The following is a 13,676-nucleotide window of genomic DNA, read 5'->3' as shown; positions in this document are numbered from 1 at the left end:
AGTGAAGCAACAATTCACTTGTGTATCCATGGAAGTTATTTACTGCATCCGATGCTCCTTTTGTGGCCTTCTCTACATTGGAGAGACTGGGCGCAGACTGTGAGATTGCTTCACTGAGCACCTTTGCTTTGTCCACATCAGTGACATGGATCTCCCAGTGGCCAACCATTTCAATTCTGTGTCCCCTCCCATACTCATATCTCTGTCCATGGCCTTATGTATTATCCCAACAAAAAAAATTGGAGGAACAATGCTTGAATTTTCGTCTGGGCACTCCCCAAATGGATGGCATTAACATCAACATCTCTAGTTTCTGCTAACCTACTTTCCATTCTCTCTCCCTTCCTTTCCCCTTCCCTTAGCTCTCCACCCCTTCCATCTCTATTCACTGAGCCATCCCTCTTTCCCCCTGTTTGCTGCTGTGCCCTCCGTTCCTTATCCACATATTACCACCTCCTATTATCCACATATTACCACCTCCTATTATCCACATATTACCACCTGCCTTTGGGCCTGTGCTCCTCCCCCTACCCCTCCCGCCCCACTGTTTTGTTCAGGCACCTGCTGACATTTTTCCATAACATGATGAAGGGGTCAAGCCAAAAATGTTGGTTATTGTATCTTTATATTTGATACATAAAGTACACTGTTTGACCTGCTGAGTTTCTCCAGCATTGTTTTTATTTAAAATTTGTCTTTTGATTTCTGTACCTTTAGGTCTTTCCCATTTACTCTATCTAGGCCACATAATTTTATGCATTTCATTTAAATCTCCCTTCAGTCATCTCTGTTCCAAAGGAAACAACCCTGTTTATCCAATATTTCCTCGTAGCTGTGATATTCCAGTTCTGCATACATCATCATAAATCTGCTTTGCACACTCTCCTGGGCACATCTTTCCTATAATGTAGTAATTAGAACAGAACAGAGGACTCAAGCTCAGGTCTAACATTCTAGATACCTTCCTTGCTCTTATGGGTTTACTAATAAAGGAAAGGCCTTTTAATGTCCTCTTATCTGCTTTATTAATTGGTCCTGAGAGCTTTACCCCAAAGACATTATGTTTTACATCTATTAGTACCCTCTCATTAATTGTGTCCTTTTGCTTTTTTTAAAATTATATTTTATTTTATTTTTAATATAATATATATAAAAAGGACTCGATTAATGTATATATGAATATGTACATATATACAAAAAATTATATCCTTAAAATGCACATTAAGCCTAGAAATTACTCCTCTATCGTAAGAGAAAGGAAAAGAGACAGTGGACAAAGGGGGGAAAGGAAGAAAAAGGAAAAAGTAAAAGAGCTGGCATCAACATTTAATACAATCATAAAAGAAATAAAAATAAAAATATTAAATTACTAATAAGGAATCTCTTGCTTGTAGCACTTCCTAAATTGCATTATCTCATGCTTCTCAAGAATTAATTCTGTTGGTCACTTCACTGCCCAACTGACAAAGCTATTTATATCTTCCCGCAGTTGTAAGTTTTTCTTCTCACTCTCAAACATGCAGTTTCTTTTGTATCTTCTACAAACTTATTCATCATACTCCTTACATTTGCATCTATAATTTAGAAAAACTAAAGAATTGTGTATGGACATTGGTGAGAGCTCACTAGTCAAATAAATACCTGTCTGCTTCCCCTTTGCTTCCTGTTACTGAGGTAATTTTGGGTTCAATTTGTTGCACTCTTGTTGGTTTTACTTATTTGAAAATCTGATACAAGAGACCTTGTCAAAAGCTTTCATAAAATGCATTGCCTTCTTTAACCCTCCCTGTTACCTCTTCAAAACAATTCAAGTCTATTTAGTCAGGCACAATTTTCTCTGAACATTTTAAAGCTGTTCAACCTTGATTAATTTGTAGACACAAAAGACCACAGATGCTGACATCTGGACCAAAAAAAAAGCAAACTGATGGTAGAACTCAGCAGGACAAGCAGCATCTGTGTAAAGGGGTGGGGGGGGGGGGGGTAAGAAATTATCATTGTTTTGGTTGAGACCCTGAGAGGGAAAAAGGAAGGTAGCCAGTATAAAGAGGAGAGAAGGAGGCATGTGATAAATGAACCAAGGTGATGCACAATCAATAATTCCAAAAGACTGGAAGTTATGCAAAAGTGACAGGTTTTTATTCACAATAGAAAGGAGGTACGTCCATGCTGGTCGACTGTCCTGAGCTGGGGAGGAGGCTGTGGAACAGTCACCTTTATTCAGAGTCTGTGGGTGGTGCTACAGGTAAAGTCAGCCAATGGTAGTGCCCCAACAGATAAATATATAGATAGTGGTTGACCACATTCACCCCTTGTTTTTAAAAAAAGAGCCCGGTGGGGTGAAGTGCATGAGATACAATCACGTTAAGTCTCTCAGGTGATTTGATTTGCTGCTGTGTCCACCGTAGCACTGGCTATGACTGCGGTGCAGTGATAGGTTCCTGAACAATCTGGGGTGTCTGTATGCAGTCGTTTGGTTTGGTGGCTGTGTGGTGCCAAGTCTGGCATGCCATCGGTGGGGTCTGGGGAAACCTGCCATGGCCCTGATGCATCGTGGATGGCGAGAGGTGAAAGAGGTGTGGGGTGATCAGAAATAGTTTCTGGAGCCCCTGAGGGCACCAGATCCCTAACAGAGACTGTCTTCCTGCCCATCAAGGTATGCCACATTGGCATATTGGGGGCTGTTATGGAAGTAGAACCAGCCCTGGGGATATCAGCCGGCACTGTGGTCCCTGTAACGTACTTCCTAGGAAATGAAAACATTCGTTCATGTGGAGTGGCATTGATGGCAGTACATAGGAGTGACCTTATTGAGTGGAGCACCTCAGGGAGGACCTCTTGCCACCAGTAGACAGGAAGGCCTCTAGACTGCAGGGCTAGGAAGACAGCCTTCCAGACTGTGGCATTCTCCCTTTCCACCTGACCATTCCCTTGGGGGTTGAGGCTGGTGGTCCTGCTCATGGCGATGCCTCTGGCCAGCAGGTACTGGCGCAGCTTGTCACTCATAAAGGATGGCCCCTAGTTGTTATGAATATAGCAGGGGAAGCCAAACAGGGTGGACAGTAGGGCCTTTATGACTGTGGCAGCTGTCACATCTGGGCAGGGGATGGCGAACGGAAAACGCAAGTACTCGTCAATGACATTGAGGAAGTACACATTGCAGTCCGAGGAGGGGAGGGGACCTTTGAAATCGATACTCAGTCATTCAAAGAGGCGGGTGGCCTTTATCAACTGCACTCTGACCGATAGAAATGTGGTTTGTACTCAGGACAGACCTGGCAGTGTTTGATCATCACTCAATGGAGTAAGGCAGATTGTGAGCCTTGACAAAGTGAAAGAACCTGGTGACTCCAGGTTGGCAGAAATCATTGTGGAGGGCTTGTAAGTGGTCAATTGTGTGCTGGCACAGGTTCTGTGGGATAGGGCATCTGGGGACTCATATCGTAATTATAGGGGGAAAGTTCAATTCTCCACCTCAATATCTTGTTGTTTTTGATTCAATATCTTGTTGTTTTTGATTTTAATTCATTGCTGGTTATTGAACATGAGTGCGACTGCACGCTGGTCATTCAGCAAGGTAAATCGTTTTCCGGCCAGGTAGTGCCTCCAGTGCTGTACCGCCTTGATAATGGCCTGAGGCTCCTTTTTGACAGAGGAGTGCTGAATTTCGGGGCCCTGTAGGGCATGAGGGAAGAAAGTGACGGGTCTGCCTACCTGGTTAAGTGTGGCAGCCAGGGTAAAGACAGATGCATTGCTCTTCACTTGGAACTAGTGGATTCATCCACAGCCTGCATCGTAGCCTTGGCGACGTCCGTCTTGATGTGGTTCAAGGCTGCATGGGCCTTTAGCGTTAGGGGAAAAGTGATGGATTTAACAAGAGGGTGGGCCTCGTCCACATAGTTTGGAACCCACTGGGCGTAGTAAGACAAAAAGCTGAGGCACCTTTTCGGGGCTTTAAGGCTGTGGGGAAGGGGAAGTTCCAAAAGCGGGCGCATGCGGTCAGGGTTGGGCCCATTTACTCCGTTCTCAATTTCACAGCCATGGAAGGCAAGGCAGATAGTGCAAAATACATCTTTATCCTTATCGTACGTGAGGCTGAGGAGTCTGGCAGTCTGTGGGAAGTTTTGGAGGTTGGTGTCATGGCCACAGATGGTGACATTATCCAGATACAAGAATGTGATCTGGGCTCAAACTGATCTATAATGTGGTCCATCTCTCACTGGAAGACCGAGACCCCGCTTGTGATGCTGAAGGGGACCCTCAGGAAATGTTAGAGGTGGCCATTCACCTTGAAAGCAATACATTGGCAGTCCTCTGGGTGGATGGGGAGCTGATGAAATGCCAACTTTTGGTCAGTGGTGGAGAATACATGATATTGCGTGATTTGGTTCACCGTATCAGATATACAGAGGAGGGGGTATGCATCCAGCTGTGTGTTTCTATTAATTATCTGACTGTAGTCAATAACCATTCTGACCACCACCACTTGTGCTCTCCAAGGGTTGGTGCTGGGTTCAATGATCCCCTCATTGAGTAGCTGTTGTACCTCCACCCTAATAAAGGCCTTGTCCCCAGCACTGTACTTTTGGTGACAATGGGTTTATATCCAGGGGTGAGGTTGGCAACAGTGGTGGAGGGGTGATTTTTGAGGGTGGAGAGTCCACAGGTCATGCATGCTGACCGGTTGGGTTGTTGGCTGTGGACGGTGGGGGGAGGAACAGCTGAAAGGTATTTGCCAGTATAGTGCACTGGGCGATTTAAAAACTGCTAGTTACAGACAGTGAAGGGGGATGGTGCCCGTTGTATTCCATCATCGCACTTTTAAGGTGACATTGAAATTCCAGTCACAGTAGCACAGCAGCGCGTAGCTGCGACATCATTAGGAGTTTGAAGTCCTTATAGTCCGTAACTTGCATGGTCAAGGTCACAACGCAGTAGCTGTGGATGTCGGTCAAATACGACTTTGAAGCCAAGGAGACTTTTTGGCTTATCAGCCTTACCACAAGGGAGAAGCGCTGTACCGTGTTGTGGTGAATGAAGCTCTCAGTGCTCCCACTATAGAACAGGCAACTCGTCATGTGACCATTTACCTGAATGTCCATTATTGAGCTGGCGAGTTGATGAGGACTGCCCTGGTCCAACGTAATGGAGGCTAGTTTCGGGTTGCTGCTTGTTGATGCAGCAGAGTGATTGTGTGTTCGATCGGGGGATGGCAGAATCCAAGATGGCAGCTCCTATGGCTCGCATGCGGTGCTGCTGGATCTCAAACATGGCAGCCCCCATGACTCGCACATGATGTTGTTGGTTCCCGGGGATGGTGGCATCTACAATGGTGGCACCCACAGTCTGCACATGGTGCTGCTGGGTAGGGATGGTTTGGATCTACATACCTTCAATATTTCGATTTGGCAACACGGAGGTTCCAGCATATCCACGTGGATGTCGTGGGCCCCTTGCCAGTGTCTAGGGAGTCACAGTACCTGTTTACCATAATGGACAGAGCAACCAGGTGGCCAGAAGCCATCTCGGTCTGTGAGGCGTCAGCGGAGATTTGTGCTAGAGCCCTGGTCAGCCAGTGGATCGCTCATTTTGCCGTGCCGGCACACATCACGAGCAACAGAGGTGCCCAATTTACATCTGCACTATGGTTGCAGCTGGCAAGGCTTTTAGGGGTAACACTGCACCACATTATGGCCTACCACCCACACTCTAACGGGTTGGTAGAGAGGTTCCACTGACACCTAAAGTCCGCTCTGATGGCAAGACTTTCAGGCCCCGACTGGGTGGACGAGTTGCCCTGGGTTCTCCTTGGGATTAGGACGTCCTCATGGAGGACCAGCAAGCCTCATCAGCAGAAATAGCTTATGGCATGCCACTCTCCCTGCCAGGTGAATTCTTCGGCCCGGAGGCCGAGGCAATGCACAATGGTGGTGAGTGGCTCACAGACCTCCATAAATGACTGGGCAACCTAACCCTGCCATCCACATTGCACCACGGCACCCGACCATCCCATCAACCAAAAGATCTGGGTGTGGTGCAATTTGTGTTAGTCCGGAGAGGACCACAAAGGGCTCCGCTGCAGCGCCCATACGAAGGGCCATACAGGATTCTCTGGCAGTCAGGTGGGACTTTTACTTTAGATGAGGGGGGCAGGGAAGAACTGTTTACTGTGGACCGCTTAAAAGCTGCTCATTTAGACTTATCACAGCCGGTGCAGACGGCCGCCAAAGCAACAGGACACGTAGCCGGTTCTGGGGGGTGTTGTGTGGCAGTGCACATCCTCATGGCGAACCAGCCCCACTTGAATCACCACGTGGCGGGGCAGCCATGGGGAAATGGCATTGTCAGAGGTTTCTCTCTGACTCCAGCATCTCTTCCAGCGCACGCCCTGGGCAGCGATTATGACGTAACAATGCACTAGGTGACTGAGGGCCCTTACGCTGAATTTGAATAAAAAGTCATTAACGACCATTGGTGTGGTAGCAGTGATTTCCTTCAGCTCCTGCAGTTGCCACAGCACCATCAATAACTCCAAAAGACTGGAAGTTATGCAAAACTGACAGGCTTATATTCACAGTGGAATGGAGGCACATCCATGCTGGTCTACTGTTCTGAGCTGGGGTGGGGACTGTGGAACAGTCACCTTTATTCGGGTGTCTGAGGGCGGAGCCACAGGTACATCCAGCCAATGGGTGTGCCCCAAAAGTTAAATGTACAAACAGTGGTTTACCACAAAGGAAAGAAAGATGATGGACACATGGATTCAAGTAGGGAGGGGTGGAGTTAGGAAACAGGGAGGTGAGTGATGGGTGGAAGCAGACAAGGAGTGATCAAGTCCCTCCATAATTTTCTCCCTTCTTTCAGCAACCTGGAATATATTTTACCTGAGCTTGGGGATTTACCCACTTTCAAGATGACTAACCCATTAATACTTCCTCTCTTACTATGTCATCATATATTCACACCCTTCCACTGTAGCTACAACATTACCATGACATTTTGGCAAAATTCTCTTTAAGCTTACCCACATTCACCGTCTGTGTGTGTTACCTCTGAATACGAAGTAGCCTCTGTTTCTAGTTATCTTCTAACGCAAAGAGCTAGAATGTTTTTAAAACACTTTTGGATTTAAAAAAAAATTATTTAACAATTCCCTCTTTTCATTTTCCCAATTTGCCTTTTAAATTCACTCCTACATTTTCTATACCCTTCTAAGATTTTTGCAGTAATCCTGAGGATCTCTAGGAATTAAGGACCAATCACTGGTAGGAAATCATAAAGATGTGAAACATTTTTAAACTTGACTTTAATGCATTGGCAGTCAGGAATAGAAGGTTGTGTGGAGCAGTTGGAGGTGAGAGATCTTGTTATTAAACCATTAGGTATATTTTAACATAGCACTGGCAACACCAATTCAAACAAAGAGACTGATTTTGATTTTTTTTTTCTCCACAGCCAAAACTGACATCATTTAATGTCCTCGACATTATTGAGAAACTTGACAATAGTCAAATCTGAAACTGCACAGGTATCAGGTTGAAAACAGAAGTCAAATGCTTTGTAGTGATTAGATTACCCCAAAATATGTTCATAATAGAACAATTCCTGCAATGTCTGCATCAGGGTGAAGCATCGAGTAAATATATTCCCTGTGCGATTGTGTAGTTTTGTTCGAAGTGTAGCTTTGCTGTATGTGTCTTGGGTGTTTGACAGAACTGAGGCAGCATTATTCTGTCCCTACAATGCCATACCAACTAAATGCTTTTGAAGGGACAGTGTAGAAGTCAAAGTCTTCTTGAAAAATGCAATTGCCCCACTGACTCCTGGAAAACTTTGGCTCATGATCAAAATAAAGAAGGAGCACATGAGATGACATTGAGAACCTTGGGTCCACTCATACAAATATACTGTGTGGGCAGTGGAAGGAACATGCCACCTTGGCCTCAAAACTCACAAAATCACGGAAAGCCAGTTATCTTCAATCCTGAAGAAGTGGGGACATTGTTTTACATCTAATCTGTAATGTATTTTCCAAAGGAGTATTTTACTGGTCAGTGTAGAGGGAATTTTATTCTGTGTTAAATGGTGCTGGCTGCATTTGATGGAAAGGCTTCCACTCTGCCTCATAGAATACAAATTTACAATATGTACATAACAAATGACATCTCAGAGGTATAAAATTTCACTTTTAGTTTTGAGTTTGTGATTCTGAAAGATACCTTAAGGTTTATATTGAGTTGCCATGACCTCACCAACCATCATCAGGATGTGGTCTCCACACTGTCTTGGATCTCATCACCTCAAGTGATCTCCCTACCACTGACTCCAACCTGTTAGCTCACCAAAATTGTATTGCCACTTCTCTCTTCACTCAAAATTCACAATTGAATTTGTCTTGATAGGTCCATTGTTTCTGGCTTCTCCTGCCCCACAAAACTTATCTCATCATACCTTGACTCTATCTTGTCCCATCTTGGCTAGTCCTTTCCCACCTACATCTAGGGCACCTCATTTGCCCTCCATTCCTTTTAAAAACTTCCAAGATAAACTTTATTGGATTGTCATACCTTTTATGGATGTTGAATTTTCAATGGTACAACAAATAATAAGATCACAGTCATTTTTTTGGGAAGTCTAAAATATATTATTCTTCCTGAATATATAAATACAACAACTTAAATTTAAATAGCAGTGCCCCAGGATGTCTCATGGCATGGTTATCAAACAAATCTGATCCATAAAGAGTAATCTCGATTGAGGAAATAGGTTTTAAGGAAATTTAAGGAAATGGAGAGCTTAGGTTGATGGTAGAGGAGTGAACAAATGGCAAAAATAAAAGGGAATGCAGGAGGATTGTAGGTGATGAGTTGATCAAAATGATGCAGAAGATAGGGCATTCCTTGACCACAAGGAGGAGAATTTTAAGATCAAGCATGCAGACCATAACAGATGTATTTCCTGTGCCATGGCAACCACAACATTCACAGCCATAGGCTGGTGATGATGATAGTTTATTGTCACGTATACAAATTGTACAATGTTAAGATGCAATTAAATTCTTACTAACTGCAGCCAACAGGTTTCCAAGATACTCCAACTATAATGCTGTAAAATCCCTGGTATCTGGAATTCAAGCAACCACCAGCCTCAAATAATCAGCAAAAAAAAATCAAGGAAAATAAATTTTAAAAATTAAAATAAACAAGAATAAAATAATACATAAAATATGTCTTTAAAAGAGTAAATGTTTTCTCAAGTAACACATAAAGCTTTGGTGAAGATAGGAGAAAATATTCAGCCAGCAGAGAGCCGTGGTTGTGCTTTGCTTGTAGCAGCTGTTTGAATAAAGTTGAGTGAAACAGCAATGGCAAGTTAGTTGATGCCGCTCATCATTGGGTGACTCCCTTAAAGTATCTCCTTATCCCTGCTTAATAAGAGTCGCCCTGGTCAGAAACTTTATCTGTAAACCTTGGTTGGGGGGGGGGGGGGGGGTGTAATTTGTAATGTTATTGCTCGTCTTTCGGGTGCCCTCAGAGAGGGGGAGAAACCAACAGATGAAGCGACAGTTAAATGTTTTCAGTGAATGTGACTGATAATAAAGTCAAATATTTTATATATATATATATTGATTTTTGAATGTTTTATTTTTGATTTTATCAACAAACAACACCAAATTATCATCACAGATAAGTAATTAAATATGAATCATTAATACATGTTCCAAATATGACCCCTATCCCCCTCCCTCAAACCCCTAATGAAGAAGGTGAAGAAGGAAAAAGGAGAAAGAAAAAAGAGAAGAAAATGAGGAGAAAAAAAGAAAAAGAAAAAAAAAGAGAAGGAGCTATCTAGATCTGAAATCCAATTCAACAAAGAAGAGGCCCAATTACTTTTTATCAAAATTTCAATAAAAAGAAGAAAAATAGAGGGAAGAAAAATAAATAGAATAAGTATCTTATTTATTCAGTATTCAAACCTACATTTTGTAAGGGTTCCATACCTGCAAAAACATGTATTTATTCCTTAAGTTACAAGTAATTTTCATCCAGGCGAACACCATTATACTTTTCAGTATTCCAATGGGCTATTTCCAAGAAAGAATCAGACTTCCAAGTAACTGCAATACATTTCCTGGCCACTGTAGGTTCATATATTTATGGAAGTAAAGTTTGTTCAGTGTAAGTACCATATACTATTTTTGTCTTTAACTTGTTTATTCTTTATTCAGGTGTATTAGTTAGGCATTTTAAGAGTAAGGCTAAAGCAATCAGAAAATACACTTACCCGGCAATTAACAATCCCCACAGGTGCTAGATACCACGGGTTTTAGTGTAGTATAAATAGTACAACAAAACGTCAAGACAGAAAAAGAGATAACAAATATGAATGGATAGATAAATGACACTAAGATTGGAGGTGTAGTGGACATCAGGGATAACTTTCAAAACTTGCAGCAGGATCTGCACCAACTGGAATACTGGGCTGCAAAATAGCAGATGGAATTTAATGTGAACAATCATGAGGTGTTACACTTTGGGAGGACTTACACAGTAAATGACAAAGACCTATAGCATGCAACAGAACAGAGGGATCTGGAAATACAGATATATAATTCATTGAAATTGGCAGAACAGGTAGATAGGGATGTAAAGAAAGCTTTTTGCACATTGGCCTTCATAAATCAAAGTACTGAGTACAGGAGTTAGATGTTATGTTGAAGATGAAGCCAAATTTGGAGTATTATGTGCAGTTTTGGTCACCTGCCAACAGGAAAGATATCAATAAGATGGAAAGGGTGCAGAGAAAATTTACCAGGATGTTGCTGGGCCTTGAAGAGTTGAGTTATTGGGAAAGGTTAAATAGGTTTGGACTTCATTCCCTGGAGTGTTGCAGATGAAGGGAGATTTGATAGAGGTATACAAAATTATGAGAGATATAGATAGGGTAAATGAAATCAGACTTTTTCCACTGAGGTTAGGTGAGACACGAAATGGAGGCCATAAGTTAAGAGTGAAAGGTGAAATGTCTACAGGGAACTTCTTCACTCAGAGGGTGGTGAGAGTGTGGAATGAGCTGCCACAGAGGTGAAGGATACAAGTTAGATTTTGGCATTTAAGGAAAAATTGGATAGGTACATGGAAGGTAGGGGTATGGACGGATATGGTCCGGGTGAAGACCAATGGGATGAGGTGGAATAGAAAGTTTGGCATAGACTAGATGGGTTGAAGGGCCTGTTTTTGTGCTGTAGCATTCTGTGGTTCAAAGGTTTTATGGTAAATATTCACAGTTATAGTTAGTGCAAAAAAAAAGTAACATTTCAATAGTGCAGTTAGAACTTTGATGCTCCCGGAGTAGTTTATGGTTAAAATTAGGGAAGTATGGGAGGTTCAAGAGCTTGAAAACCTGTTGGAAAATCATTGTTCTTAAACCTAGAAGTGCTAGACAGTCTGGTCTAGTCTTAAGATGTATAAAATGGTGTATAAGTATGAGGTGTATTAAAACCTAACCTTAATGCAGCTGAAACCATTCTATGATATTCAAGACCATCAAAAATTAAAAAAAAATCTGTTGTTGAGAATTTCCTGAAGGTCACATTTAGAAGCCTTGTGAACACTGCTTCTTGCTCTTGTTCAGTATTACTTCCTTTGACTGATACAGAGGTGAGACGGAGCATTATCCAAACATCAATGGAGCAATACAGTGGTGTAATGATCAAGTTACTACGCCAACTATCAAATCTCTGAACACAAGTTGAAATCCAGACATGGCAGCTGGGAGTTTAAATTCAAATAATTTAATATATCTGAAATCTAAACAAAGACCAATCCTCAATGATGGTAACCATGGAACTACCAGATTGTTGTGTAAACCCATTTGGCTCACTAATGTCCCTCAGGGAAAGAAATCTGCTGTCCTTATCCAGTATGGGCTAATTGCTTGTCCAAACCCACCAATGGGTTGACTCTTTAACTATCTGCTCAATTCAGGGGCAAGAACAAATGGGCACTGAATGCAAACATTGCCAGTGATGACCACATCCTGTGATTTTAAAAAAGCCCTTTTACCAATCTCCCATCCCTTTTATAAAAAATGTTAAATATTGATGTGTGAAAGCTTCAGGCTTTAACTAAGAGAAAAATCAACAGCAATGTATTCTGTTTGCTTGTATCTTTTCCTCCTACAGTACACTATGCTTTGGTGCATGGCCTGTATTCAGTCACACACAGAAGGACGAGCAATCTCCCCTCTAGCTGATAGATTAGACATTAACTAAATAAGTTGAATGCACAAACCCCCCATCCATCTGCTTCTGACTTAGGCGAGAACCCATTCGTAAGGCTCAGCTGCTCGCCTGGATCTACCCAGATGCACTCCATGAAGAGGTTGCTGCTATGTTACGGGGGAAAAAAAGAAATGAAAAAGCAGTCCCTTGATAGATGACAGGAGTTGAAAAGAACCTGTTAACCCATTCTCTGGTCAGTTTGATAACCACATGCACATTCAACACAGAGCCCAGCAATGTTAAATTGACTATGGAATCTCAGTTTTAGTGGAGTTGGTTGAGTTATAAACACTGGGTAGCATACCCTGCTCTTCTTTGAAATAATAAAACCAAAAGGTGAGACATCCTTCTGAGCATGTGATTTTAAATCCTTGGCCTGGGGCTTATTGCTCTCAGTCTGGACTCAGAGGTGAGAACGCTATTCCACCCTCCTCGACCAAAGATGATAACTTTCTTCTTAAAAGATTTATTTTTTGGGCATTGCATATGTGGGTTTGTTACATTTTTCCAAGTTACCTTTTCAAATGTGACTTTTCTGAGATAAAATAGTGGTCTCAGTTTTACTCTTAGCTGGGCCAGTAATAGGTTCACTCTTTGCCTTAGATCCATAGAATACTTCTTTCTTTTTCTTTGGCTTGGCTTCGCGGATGAAGATTTATGGAGGGGTAAATGTCCACGTCTGCTGCAGGCTCGTTGGTGACTGACAAGTCCGATGCGGGACAGGCAGGCACGGTTGCAGCAGTTGCAAGAGAAAATTGGTTGGTTGGGGTTGGGTTTTTCCTCCTTTGTCTTTTGTCAGTGAGGTGGGCTCTGGAGTCTTCTTCAAAGGAGGTTGCTGCCCGCCGAACTGTGAGGTGCCAAGAGGCACGGTTGGAGGTGATATCAGCCCACTGGAGGTGGTCAATGTGGCAGGCACCAAGAGATTTCTTTAAGCAGTCCTTGTACCTCTTCTTTGGTGCACCTCTGTCTCACAGAACAGAAAACAGGCCATTTGGCCCTTCTAGTCCATGCTGACTATTGTTTAGCTAATCCCAATAAACTGATTCCATTCCATAACCCTCCAGACCTCTCCCATCCATGTATCTATTTAATTTATTCTTAAAATTCAAGATCGAGTCCGCACCCACCACATCAGATGGCAGCTCATTCCACACCCCCACCACACTCTGAGTGAAGAACTTTCCCCTAATATTCCCCCTAAAACTTTTCCCTTTCACTCTAAAGCCATGTCCTTTCATATTTATCTCTCCTAATCTAAGTGGAAAGAGCCTATTTGCATTTACTCTGTCTATACCCCTCATAAGTTTGTAAACCTTTATCAAATCTCCTTTTATTCTTCTTATTTCCAAGGAATAAAGTTCAAATCTGTTTAATCTTTCCCTGTAACTCAACT

The 13,676-nt window shown here is 42.6% G+C and overlaps 1 long non-coding RNA gene across 1 annotated transcript; it reads left to right on the top strand.

Moving 5' to 3' along the window:
• The first annotated feature begins 6,471 nt into the window (after window positions 1-6,471).
• On the top strand, window positions 6,472-7,958 carry LOC138763098 (uncharacterized). The gene is made up of 3 exons (XR_011357321.1): window positions 6,472-6,798; window positions 7,217-7,354; window positions 7,456-7,958. It is a non-coding gene; the product is annotated as an uncharacterized lncRNA (long non-coding RNA).
• The last annotated feature ends 5,718 nt before the right edge of the window (window positions 7,959-13,676 follow it).

Source organism: Narcine bancroftii, chromosome 1 (assembly GCF_036971445.1).
Source record: "Narcine bancroftii isolate sNarBan1 chromosome 1, sNarBan1.hap1, whole genome shotgun sequence".
Classification (NCBI taxonomy): Eukaryota; Metazoa; Chordata; class Chondrichthyes; order Torpediniformes; family Narcinidae; genus Narcine; species Narcine bancroftii.
Note: the sequence above shows the minus strand (reverse complement) of the source record. Positions and strands in the feature narration are given on the sequence as shown.